Below are 12,125 nucleotides of genomic sequence, written 5' to 3'. Positions count from 1 at the left end.
GCACATGGCAAAGCATCCAACGGAGCCCGACGGGATCATCCAGGCACCTCTACCGCACCACCGGCAGCAACCCTGCTGCAGGCCGCCATTGGCTCGTTGGCCACGCCTATCGCTATTAACCCCGGTAATGTAAGGAGTTCTTTTCTCTGCCTGGTTTGCTGTCTGTAGTATGCCGGTACCTCGAATGAATCTCGGGGACTGCCTCTATCGAAATTGCATGCAATATGTTTATTCTTTCCGTATACCGGTTTGTTTGCTTAAGGTTCGCTCTTCCGGTCTGGTAACGTGCTAAACCTACCGGAGTCTTCGACTTTGCTGCTGTCCGAAACCCGGCTTCATGGCAAGCAAGATAAACCGGAAGGTCCTAAGCACGTGAAAAACGAAAAAGGGACCGAAAACGAACAATCCAGAAGAAAATTTAACTAACCCCGGTCATACCGGTTTTTTGTGAAACATTTCGAATTATTTCTAAATTCAAGAAAGTGCTTGCTTGGCAAAAGAACTTTGAGTCTCATATGCCGAACGCCCAAAAGAGGTAGGCAGAGCCAAAGCAAAAGAACCAAGTGTGCATCGGATTGGACTCGGAAACAAATCCGGAATCTTCACCATGCAAGGATTAGACCAAAACCAAAACAAACCGGCAAGGTCTTGATCATGTAAATACCGGCTCAACTTATAAGCCTACCGGTGTACCGGTTAAAGTCAGCACCACCAAGAGGGCTTAACGCATTAATACAACTCCCACCTGGTATACCGGGAAAATTTCACGAGGTTGCTTTTCATGAGACAGGAACAGAGTTTTCACAGGTAAAATGGAGATGAGCTCTCCGGGGCTTGGGCGGAAGTAGCAGGTATTTCTGTGGCTTGTTTAGGGGCAGCGAAGCTCGGACAAAGCCGGGCTCGAGCAAAGCCGGGCCGACCTTCCTGTGCGTCGACTTGCAACTAAGGTAAAATATTTACGATGTATATGCATTGACTAACCCTGTCTTCAGGCACAACTGTTTTCCGATGAAAATTCATCGCTACCATCATTTTTCTTAGCTCATAATATATCATGGCACCATCTAGTATCTCAGATCGCCGTTTATCATGGCATCATCCAAACTCTTAGATCGCCGTATATCATGGCACCATCTAGTATCTCAGATCGCCGTTTATCATGGCATCATCCAAACTCTCAGATCGCCGTTTATCATGGCACCATCTAATATCCCAGATCGTTGTTTATTCTGGTTGGCCAAAGTATCACGCCAAAGTCAGCTACATCATGTCACAAGTAACGTGGCATTGACTACTGAGTCAAACCACTGCATATCTGGGTTGACCAGTGGCCATAGCTCGTTGAATATCATCTTGACATAGTCCAAGAGGGCAAAATGTCAAACATGCCAAGATGGCAAAATTTCAATCCGGTATACGCCAAGAAGGCTATACACACCGGTATGTGACAAGCCCAAGAGGGCAAAATGTCAAACATGCCAAGATGGCAAAATTTCAATCCGGTATACGCCAAGAAGGCTATACACCGGTATGTGACAAGCCCAAGAGGGCAAAATGTCAAACATGCCAAGATGGCAAAATTTCAATCCGGTATACGCCAAGAAGGCTATACACCGGTATGTGACAAGCCCAAGAGGGTAAAATGTCAAACATGCCAAGATGGCAAAATTTCGATCCGGTATACGCCAAGAAGGCTATACACCGGTATGCGACAAGCCCAAGAGGGCAAAATGTCAAACATGCCAAGATGGCAAAATTTCAATCCGGTATACGCCAAGAAGGCTATACACACCGGTATGTGACAAGCCCAAGAGGGCAAAATGTCAAACATGCCAAGATGGCAAAATTTCAATCCGGTATACGCCAAGAAGGCTATACACCGGTATGTGTCAAGCCCAAGAAGGCAAAATGTCAAACATGCCCAAAATGGCAAAATCTATTCCGGTAAACGCCCAAGAAGGCTATATACCGGTATAATAATAATAATAAAAAAAGATGCCGGTTTCTTGGCAAGTTCGCACTAAGTACTGCGTGCTTAACCCGAAACTCGGGGACTGTATATACCGGTATAAAAAAAAAAAAAAAAAAGATGCCGGTTTCTTGGCAAGTTCGCACTAAGTACTGCGTGCTTAACCCGAAACTCGGGGACTGGCTATGCTGGTTTTTTGTTTACAGCAAAGTTTCGCGCTAAGAACTGCGTTCTCAACCCGAAACTCGGGGACTGGGAGGATGTACATATAAGCTGGGAAGTTGAAAACCGGCATAGATTTGAAAGATGAAGCTTTGAAGTTTAAGGTGTGCGGCTTACCACCACGTTGCCGCTGGCACCGTGCCAAGTGGTGTCAAACTCCTTGGCGACGCGCGTAAGCCGGCTCAAGTGCTGCGCCGTGCTCCGCGAACCGGAAGTAACAACGACCGGAAGCTTGTCCTTGCCCGGGCCGCGGGTAGCCGGAGACAACTCTGCCTGGTTCCACTTCTCAGCGTTTTCTAGCAGCGGGCCCAGGTTGACCTCGCCGCGGTTGAGCTCAGTGATCCGGCCTGGCTGCGCTGAGACCTTCTCGCCGGCTTCCCTTGCGGCGCGCCCAGTATGGGCAAATGCAAGGGTGCAAACCGGAAGGCTGTGATGATAAGGTTCACCCGAAGGAGACCGCAATCTGGTTCTTACTCTTTCGGCCTGAGGGCGCTTGGCAGCCGGAGCAGCGCTGCTTCTGGCATCAAAAGCCGAAGCCTTCTGCACTATGGAAGCCAGAGGATCCCCGACTTTGGCACCAATGGAAGTCACGTGCTATAGCACCGAGGGTTACCAGTCGGCTGAAATCGGCGCCACAAAGAAAGCACAAGATAACGCAAGTGATGTAAATACCTTAAGCACAACACAGTCGTTGTCATCATAGCCGGAACCGGCGGCCCGAGTTCCGGAAGGGTCACATGGATCCGGTGCGCCACATTAATCAAGCGCGAGGGAGACGAAGGATTTGAAGCCTGACGCTGGCACGCCAGGTACAGTGCGCATGTCTCTCACAGGCACAAGTTTCGGGGTATTCTGGACTTCGTCAAGACAAGCATTGAAGACCAAGGAACTGACAGAAAGAAGCCGGAGGTGTTCGATGATGGTTGTTCAGCTAAGTGGGTTCGGCAAGGAGCCGGATGAGTTTAAATGGAAACCGGAAGGATTAATCCGGTACGTTTGGAATGGGAACCTGGCATGACACATCAGAAACAGTGCGTATGTCTCTGACAGGCACTGCTCCCCACATATTCTCGACTTCACCGAGAAAGTTTTTGACAACAAAGATACCGGATTAAAGATACCGGAGCAAAGATACCGGAGCAAAGATACCGGAGCAAAGATACCGGAGCAAAGATACCGAAGCAAGTATACCAAAGCTGAATTCGGTGTGATGAGATGGTTTCGGTAGAGACGCCGGAAGGTTTTCAACTAGACGCCGGAAGGTTTAAACCGGTACCTTGAGAAAATAGAACCTGGCATGGTCCGTTGGGTAGGATCCACCGGACTATACCAGCTTCGGGGACTAATGTTGGGGGGATGACCCCCGGTATGCCAAAGGCATGCCAAACCGGATGGTATGAGCCATCAAGATACCGGTTTAATATTGATACCGGGCATGGTCGTCTCTAACCAAAGATACCGGATAAAAGAATAAGATACCGGATTGAAGAGTAAACCGGATTATGATGGCTGAGTTCAACAGTGTTGGATGAAACAATCCGGTATACCATGAGGGGTATACCGGAGTAAAGGCACCGGAGCAAAGATACCGGTAAAAAGATAACGGAAGAAAGATACCGGAGCAAAGATACCGGAGCAAAGATACCGGATCAAAGATACCGGTAAAAAGATACCGGCATAACAGGCAAAGGTACCGGAAAACCGGTACCAGGGTCACTGTAGCACGTCGGCAAGACTGGTCAAAGATTCTCTAAGGAGCTAGAAGACAAGTATGAGCTAAGCAAAGTAGCTTTAAGCGAAGCCCTGACGCCAAAGGTGGAGGATGACGCCAAAAGCAACCGGGGGCGTCAGCCTCTGTGGTTAAAGAAGCCGGCGCCGCCCTTTTTGACTAAAGTGACTTTGTAAAAGTAGTTTGTCTAGTCAAAGATGCTGTAAGATGCCATTAGATGCCATTTAGATGCCATTAGGGTTTCTTGCTCTGTAAGCCACCTCTCCCCTATATAAGGAGAGGAGGTAGCCCCATTACGGGCACGATCTGAGGGACGACCTAGCACCTGCGTTCCTGTAACCACAAACCTGTAATTTGCTAAGAGCAATAAAGAGAAAGATCTAGAGCGGAGTTCATCCTTGTGTTCTTCTTCTTGTTTCGCTACCCTTGGTTGTGTTCTTGAGGAAAGCATCCGGAAGTTCGTCCAATCTTATCACAAACCCTCCCCCGATTCCTCTAGCGCACATTCGGCCCCAACCTAAGCCATCCTATGGCATCTGTCTGTTCGCCACGACGACATGGCCGCCCCCCTTGAAGTGGCCGGCCACCCCCTCCCAAACCCTAGCCGCCCCCCTCTCCTCCATATCTCCCGCGTAGCTTAGCGAAGCTCCGCCGGACTTCTCCACCGCCACCGACACCACGCCGTCGTGCTGTCGGATTCAAGAGGAGCTACTACTTCCGCTGCCCGCTGGAATGGGGAGGTGGACGTCATCTTCATCAACAACCGAACGTGTGACCGAGTACGGAGGTGCTGCCCGTTCGTGGCGCCGGAGCCGATCGTGATCAAGATCTTCTACGCGCTTTTGCAAGCGGCAAGTGAACATCTACCGCAGCAACAAGATCCTCATCTTGTAGGCTTTGGAATCTCTTCAAGGGTGAGACTCGATAATCCCCTCGTTGCTACCGTCTTCTAGATTGCATCTTGGCTTGGATTTCGTGTTTGCGGTAGGAAAATTTTTGTTTTCTATGCAACGTTATCCTACAGTGGTATCAGAGCCGTGTCTATGCATAGATGGTTGCACGAGTAGAACACAATGGTTTGTGGGCGTTGATGCTTTTGTTATCTTTAGTTGAGTACTTTGCATCTTTGTGGCATAGTGGGATGAAGCGGCTCGGGCTAACTTTACATGACCGTGTTCATGAGATTTGCTCCACGCTCGACATGCAACTTGTATTGCATAAGTGGCTTTGCGGGTGTCTGTCTATCCTACTATAGTAAAGATTCAATTTACTCTTCTATTGACAACACTAGTATCACCGTTGTGGTTCATGTTCGTAGGTAGATTGGATCTTACTCGAAAACCCTAAACCACGTAAAATATGCAAATCAAATTAGAGAACGTCTAACTTGTTTTTGCAGGGTTTGGTGATGTGATATGGCCATAATGTGATGATGAATATGTATGAGATGATCATTATTGTATTATGGCAACCGGCAGGAGCCTTATGGTTGTCTTTAAATTTCATGTTGAGTAGTATTTCAAAGGAGTTGTAATAGTTGCTACATGGAGGACAATCATGAAGACGGCGCCATTGACCTTGGTGCTTCGCCGACGATGATGGAGATCATGCCCGTTGATGATGGAGATCATGTCCGTGCTTTGGAGATGAAGATCAAAGGCGCAAAGACAAAAGGGCCATATCATATCACATATGAACTGCATGTGATGTTAATCCTTTTATGCATCTTATTTTGCTTAGATCGCGACGGTAGCATTATAAGATGATCCCTCTCACTAAAATCTCAAGATAATAAAGTGTTCATCCTTAGTAGCACCGTTGCCAAGACTTGTCGTTTCGAAGCATCTCGTGATGATCGGGTGTGATAGAATCAACAAGTGCATACAACGGGTGCAAGCCAGTTTTGCACATGCGGATACTAAGGTGGCCTTGACGAGCCTAGCATGTACAGACATGGTCTCGGAACACGTGATACCGAAAGGTAGAGCATGAATCATATGATTGATATGATGAACACTTTGAGTGTTCGCCATTGAAGTTACATCTTGTCTCGTGATGATCGGACTTGGTGTGGTGGATTTGGTTCGTGTGATCACTAAGACAATGTGAGGGATATTGTTTTGAGTGGGAGTTCACCTAGTTTTTAATTATGTTGAATTAAAATTTGAACTCAATTTGTCATAAACATTAGTCTAAACTTTTGCAAATATGTTGTAGATATGGCGTCCCCAATCAATTTTAACCAGTTCCTAGAGAAAGAAGAGCTTAAGAGCAACGGTAGCAACTTCACCGACTGATTCCGTCATGTGAGGATTTTCCTCAATGGCGGAAATCTGCAATATGTGCTTGATGCACCGCTAGGTGACCCTCCTGCAGAAACTGAAACCGATGAAGTAAAAGCTGTTTACGCAACTCGGAAAACTCGGTACTCTCAAGTTCAGTGTGCCATCTTATGCAGTCTGGAAGCCGATCTTCAAAAACGTTTTGAGCACCACGATCCACATGAGTTAATCAATGAGTTGAAGACTATATTTGAGACTCATGCGGCCGTGGAATGCTATGAAGCATCGAAACACTTCTTCAGTTGCATGATGGAAGAAGGTAGCTCCGTTAGTGAGCACATGCTCGTTATGACCGGGCATGCGAAGAAACTCAGTGACTTGGAAATAGTTATTCCTAATAGACTGGAGATTAATCGTATCCTTCAATCACTGCCACCTAGTTACAAGAACTTTGTGATGAACTACAATATGCAGAACATGAATAAAGAGTTACCTGAACTCTTCTCCATGCTTAAAGCTGCTGAGATTGAGATCAAGAAAGAGCACCAAGTGTTGATGGTCAACAAAACCACCAGTTTCAAGAAACAGGGCAAGTCTAAAGGCAAATTCAAGAAGGGTGTCAAGAAAGCTGCTACGCCTCCTGTGAAACCTAAGACTGGCCCTAAACCTGATGCTGAGTGCTATTTCTGCAAGGAGAAGGGACACTGGAAGCGTAATTGCTCCAAGTATTTGGCGGATCTGAAGAGCGGCCTTGTCAAGAAGAAGAAAGAAGGTATATCTGATATACATGTTATAGATGTTTATCTTACTGGTTCTCGTACTAGTACCTGGGTATTTGATATTGGTTCGGTCGCTCATATTTGTAACTTGAAACAGGAACTAAAGAATAAACGAAGACTACTAAAGGATGAAGTGACCATGCGCGTTGGAAATGGATCCAAAGTCGATGTGATCGCTGTCGGCACACTTCCTCTACATCTACCTTCGGGATTAGTTTTAAGCCTCAATAATTGTTATTTTGTACCCGCGTTGAGCATGAACATTATATCTGGATCTTGTTTAATGCAAGACGGTTATTCATTCAAGTCTGAGAATAATGGTTGTTCTATTTTTATGAATAATATCTTTTATGGTCGAGCACCACAAAAGAATGGCTTATTTCTGTTAGATCTCGATAGTAGTGATACACATATACATAACATTGATGCTAAGCGAATTAAATTGAATGATAATTCTACTTATATGTGGCACTGTCGTCTTGGTCATATTGGAGTGAAACGCATGAAGAAACTCCATACTGATGGATTACTTGAATCACTTGATTTTGAATCACTTGATAGATGCGAAGCATGTCTGATGGGAAAAATGACTAAGACTCCATTTTCTGGTATGATGGAGCGAGCTACTGACTTATTGGAAATCATACATACCGATGTGTGCGGACCAATGAGTGTAGCATCGCGCGGTGGTTATCGTTATGTTCTAACCTTCACAGATGATCTGAGTAGATATGGGTATATCTATTTCATGAAACATAAATCCGAGACTTTTGAGAAGTTTAAGGAATTCCAAAGTGAAGTAGAAAATCAATGTAACAAGAAGATTAAATTTCTACGATCTGATCATGGAGGTGAATATCTGAGTTATGAGTTTCGCATGCATTTAAAGAAATGCGGAATACTTTCACAATTGACACCGCCGGGAACACCACAACGAAACGGTGTGTCCGAACGTCGTAATCGAACTCTCTTAGATATGGTTCGTTCTATGATGTCTCTTACTGATTTGCCGTTATCTTTTTGGAGTTATGCATTAGAGACAGCCGCATTCACTTTAAATAGAGCACCATCGAAATCCGTAGAAACGACACCGTATGAATTATGGTTTAATAAGAAACCTAAGCTGTCGTTCCTGAAAGTTTGGGGTTGCGAAGCCTATGTAAAGAAGTTACAACCGGACAAGCTAGAACCCAAAGCGGAGAAATGCGTCTTCATAGGATACCCTAAGGAAACTATAGGGTACACTTTCTATCACAGATCCGAAGGCAAAATCTTTGTTGCTAATAACGGAACCTTTCTTGAGAAAGAATTTCTCACTAAAGAAGTGACTGGAAGAAAAGTAGAACTCGATGAGATTGATGAATCTATACTCATTGATCAGAGTAGCGTAGTACCGGAAGTTGTACCAGTACCGCCTACACCAACAACAGAGGAAGCTAATGATAATGATCATGAAACTTCAAACGAGATAGCTACTGAACCTTGCAGATCGACAAGGGAACGTGCCACTCCTGATTGGTATGATCCTTGTCTAAATGTCATGATTGTGGACAACAATGATGAGGACCCTGCGACGTATGAAGAAGCGATGATGAGCCCAGATTCCAACAAATGGCAAGAAGCCATGAAATCCGAAATGGGATCCATGTATGATAACAAAGTATGGACTTTGGTAGACTTACCTGATAGCCGCAAGGCTGTCGAGAATAAATGGATCTTCAAGAGAAAAACAGATGCTGATGGTAATATTACTGTCTATAAAGCTCGACTTGTCGCAAAGGGTTTCCGACAAATTCAAGGAGTTGACTACGATGAGACTTTCTCACCTGTAGCAAAGCTAAAATCTGTAAGGATTTTGTTAGCAATAGCTGCATTTTTCGATTATGAGATTTGGAAGATGGATGTCAAAACGGCGTTCCTTAATGGAGACATTGAGGAAGAGTTGTATATGGTACAACCCAAAGGTTTTGTCGATCCTAAAAATGCTGACAAAGTATGCAAACTTCAGCGTTCAATTTATGGACTGAAGCAAGCATCAAGAAGTTGGAACCGACGCTTTGATAAGGTGATCAAAGACTTCGGGTTTATACAGTGTCATGGAGAGGCCTGTATTTACAAGAAAGTGAGTGGGAGCTCTGTAGCATTCCTGATATTATATGTAGATGACATATTATTGATCGGGAATGATATAGAACTATTAAGCAGTGTAAAAGGTTATTTGAATAATAGTTTTTCAATGAAAGACCTTGGTGAAGCATCGTATATATTAGGCATCAAGATTTATAGAGATAGATCAAGACGTCTAATAGGGCTATCACAGAGTACATACCTGGACAAGATTCTAAAGAAATTTAGAATGGACGAAAGTAAGAAAGGATTCTTACCTATGTTACCAGGCAAGGTCTTGAGTAAGACTCAAGGTCCGGCTACGGCAGAAGAAAGAGAAAGGATGAGTCAGATCCCCTATGCCTCGGCAGTAGGCTCTATCATGTATGCCATGCTATGTACAAGACCGGATATAGCACATGTTGTTAGTTTGACTAGCAGATATCAAAGTGATCCAGGAATGGAACACTGGACAGCGGTCAAGAATATCCTGAAGTACTTGAAAAGAACTAAGGATATGTTTCTTTGTTATGGAGGTGACCAAGAGCTCGTTGTAACTAGTTACACCGATACAAGTTGGAACACTGATCCTGATGACTCTAAGTCACAGTCTGGGTACGTGTTTATATTGAATGGTGCTGCAGTAAGCTGGGCAAGCTCGAAGCAGTGCACGGTGGCGAAATCCTCAACAGAATCGGAGTACATAGCGGCTTCAGAGGCTTCATCAGAAGCGGTATGGATGAAGAGGTTCATTGTAGAGCTCGGTGTGGTTCCTAGTGCATTGGACCCATTAATCATTTACTGTGATAACATGGGTGCCATCGCCAATGCACAAGAGCCAAGGTCACACAAGAGGCTGAAGCATATCAAGCTGCGTTACCACTCGATTCGTGAGTACATCGAAGATGGAGAAGTAAAGATTTGCAAAGTACACACTGATCTGAATGTAGCAGATCCGTTGACTAAAGCTCTCCCTAGGGCTAAGCATGACCAACACCAGAATGCAATGGGTGTTAGGTACATTACAATGTAATCTAGATTATTGACTCTAGTGCAAGTGGGAGACTGAAGGAGATATGCCCTAGAGGCAATAATAAAGTGGTTATTATTTATATCTTTATGTTTATGATAAATGTTTATATATCATGCTATAATTGTATTAACCGAAACATTAGTACATGTGTGATATATAGACAAACAAGAAGTCTCTAGTGTGCCTCTTAAACTAGCTTGTTGATTAATGGATGATTAGTTTCATAATCATGAACATTGGATGTTATTAATAACAAGGTTATGTCATTGTATGAATGATATAATGGACACACCCAATTAAGCGTAGCATAAGATCTCGTCATTAAGTTATTTGCTATAAGCTTTCGATACATAGTTACCTAGTCCTTATGACCATGAGATCATGTAAATCACTTATACCGGAAAGGTACTTTGATTACACCAAACACCACTGCGTAAATGGGTGGCTATAAAGGTGGGATTAAGTATCCGGAAAGTATGAGTTGAGGCATATGGATCAACAGTGGGATTTGTCCATCCCGATGACGGATAGATATACTCTGGGCCCTCTCGGTGGAATGTCGTCTAATGTCTTGTAAGCATATGAATGAGTTCATAAGAGACCACATACCACGGTACGAGTAAAGAGTACTTGTCAGGAGACGAGGTTGAACAAGGTATAGAGTGATACCGAAGATCAAACCTCGGACAAGTAAAATATCGCGAGACAAAGGGAATTGGTATTGTATGTGAATGGTTCATTCGATCACTAAAGTCATCGTTGAATATGTGGGAGCCATTATGGATCTCCAGATCCCACTATTTGTTATTGGTCGGAGTGAGTACTCAACCATGTCCGCATAGTTCACGAACCGTAGGGTGACACATTTAAAGTTGGATGTTGAAATGGTAGTACTTGAATATGGAATGGAGTTCGAATATTTGTTCGGAGTCCCGGATGAGATCCCGGACATCACGAGGAGTTCCGGAATGGTCCGGAGAATAAGATTCATATATAGGATGTCATTTTATGTGAAATAAAATGTCGCGGAAGGTTCTATGGAAGGTTCTAGAAGGTTCTAGAAAAGTCCGGAAGAAACCACCAAGGAAGGTGGAGTCCACATGGGACTCCACCTCCATGGCCGGCCAACCCTAGTGGGGGAGGAGTCCCAAGTGGACTCCTCCTTAGGGGGCCGGCCACCCCCCCATATGGGAGGTGGAACTCCCACCTTTGGTGGGAGTCCTAGCTTGGCTAGGTTTCCCCCTCTTATGGAAGGTTTTTGGTTCGGGTCTTGTTCGAAGACTTGGACACCAACACTTGGGGATCCACCTATATAATGAGGGGCCAAGGGAGGGAGCCGGCCACCCCAAGACCACAAGCTGGCCGCCCCCCTTGAAGTGGCCGGCCACCCCCTCCCAAACCCTAGCCGCCCCCCTCTCCTCCATATCTCCCGCGTAGCTTAGCGAAGCTCCGCCGGACTTCTCCACCGCCACCGACACCACGCCGTCGTGCTGTCGGATTCAAGAGGAGCTACTACTTCCGCTGCCCGCTGGAACGGGGAGGTGGACGTCGTCTTCATCAACAACCGAACGTGTGACCGAGTACGGAGGTGCTGCCCGTTCGTGGCGCCGGAACCGATCGTGATCAAGATCTTCTACGCGCTTTTGCAAGCGGCAAGTGAACATCTACCGCAGCAACAAGAGCCTCATCTTGTAGGCTTTGGAATCTCTTCAAGGGTGAGACTCGATAATCCCCTCGTTGCTACCGTCTTCTAGATTGCATCTTGGCTTGGATTTCGTGTTTGCGGTAGGAAATTTTTTGTTTTCTATGCAACGTTATCCTACAAAATTATCTTTGTTATCGTTTACCTACTCGGGACGAGCAAAAACTAAGCTTGGGGATGCTGATACGTCTCCGACGTATCGATAATTTCTTATGTTCCATGCCACATTATTGATGATATCTACATGTTTTATGCATACTTTATGTCATATTTATGCATTTTCTGGAACTAACCTATTAACGA

Source organism: Lolium perenne, chromosome 7, assembly GCF_019359855.2.
Source record: "Lolium perenne isolate Kyuss_39 chromosome 7, Kyuss_2.0, whole genome shotgun sequence".
Lineage (NCBI taxonomy): Eukaryota > Viridiplantae > Streptophyta > Magnoliopsida > Poales > Poaceae > Lolium > Lolium perenne.
This window is presented reverse-complemented; position numbering follows the sequence as displayed.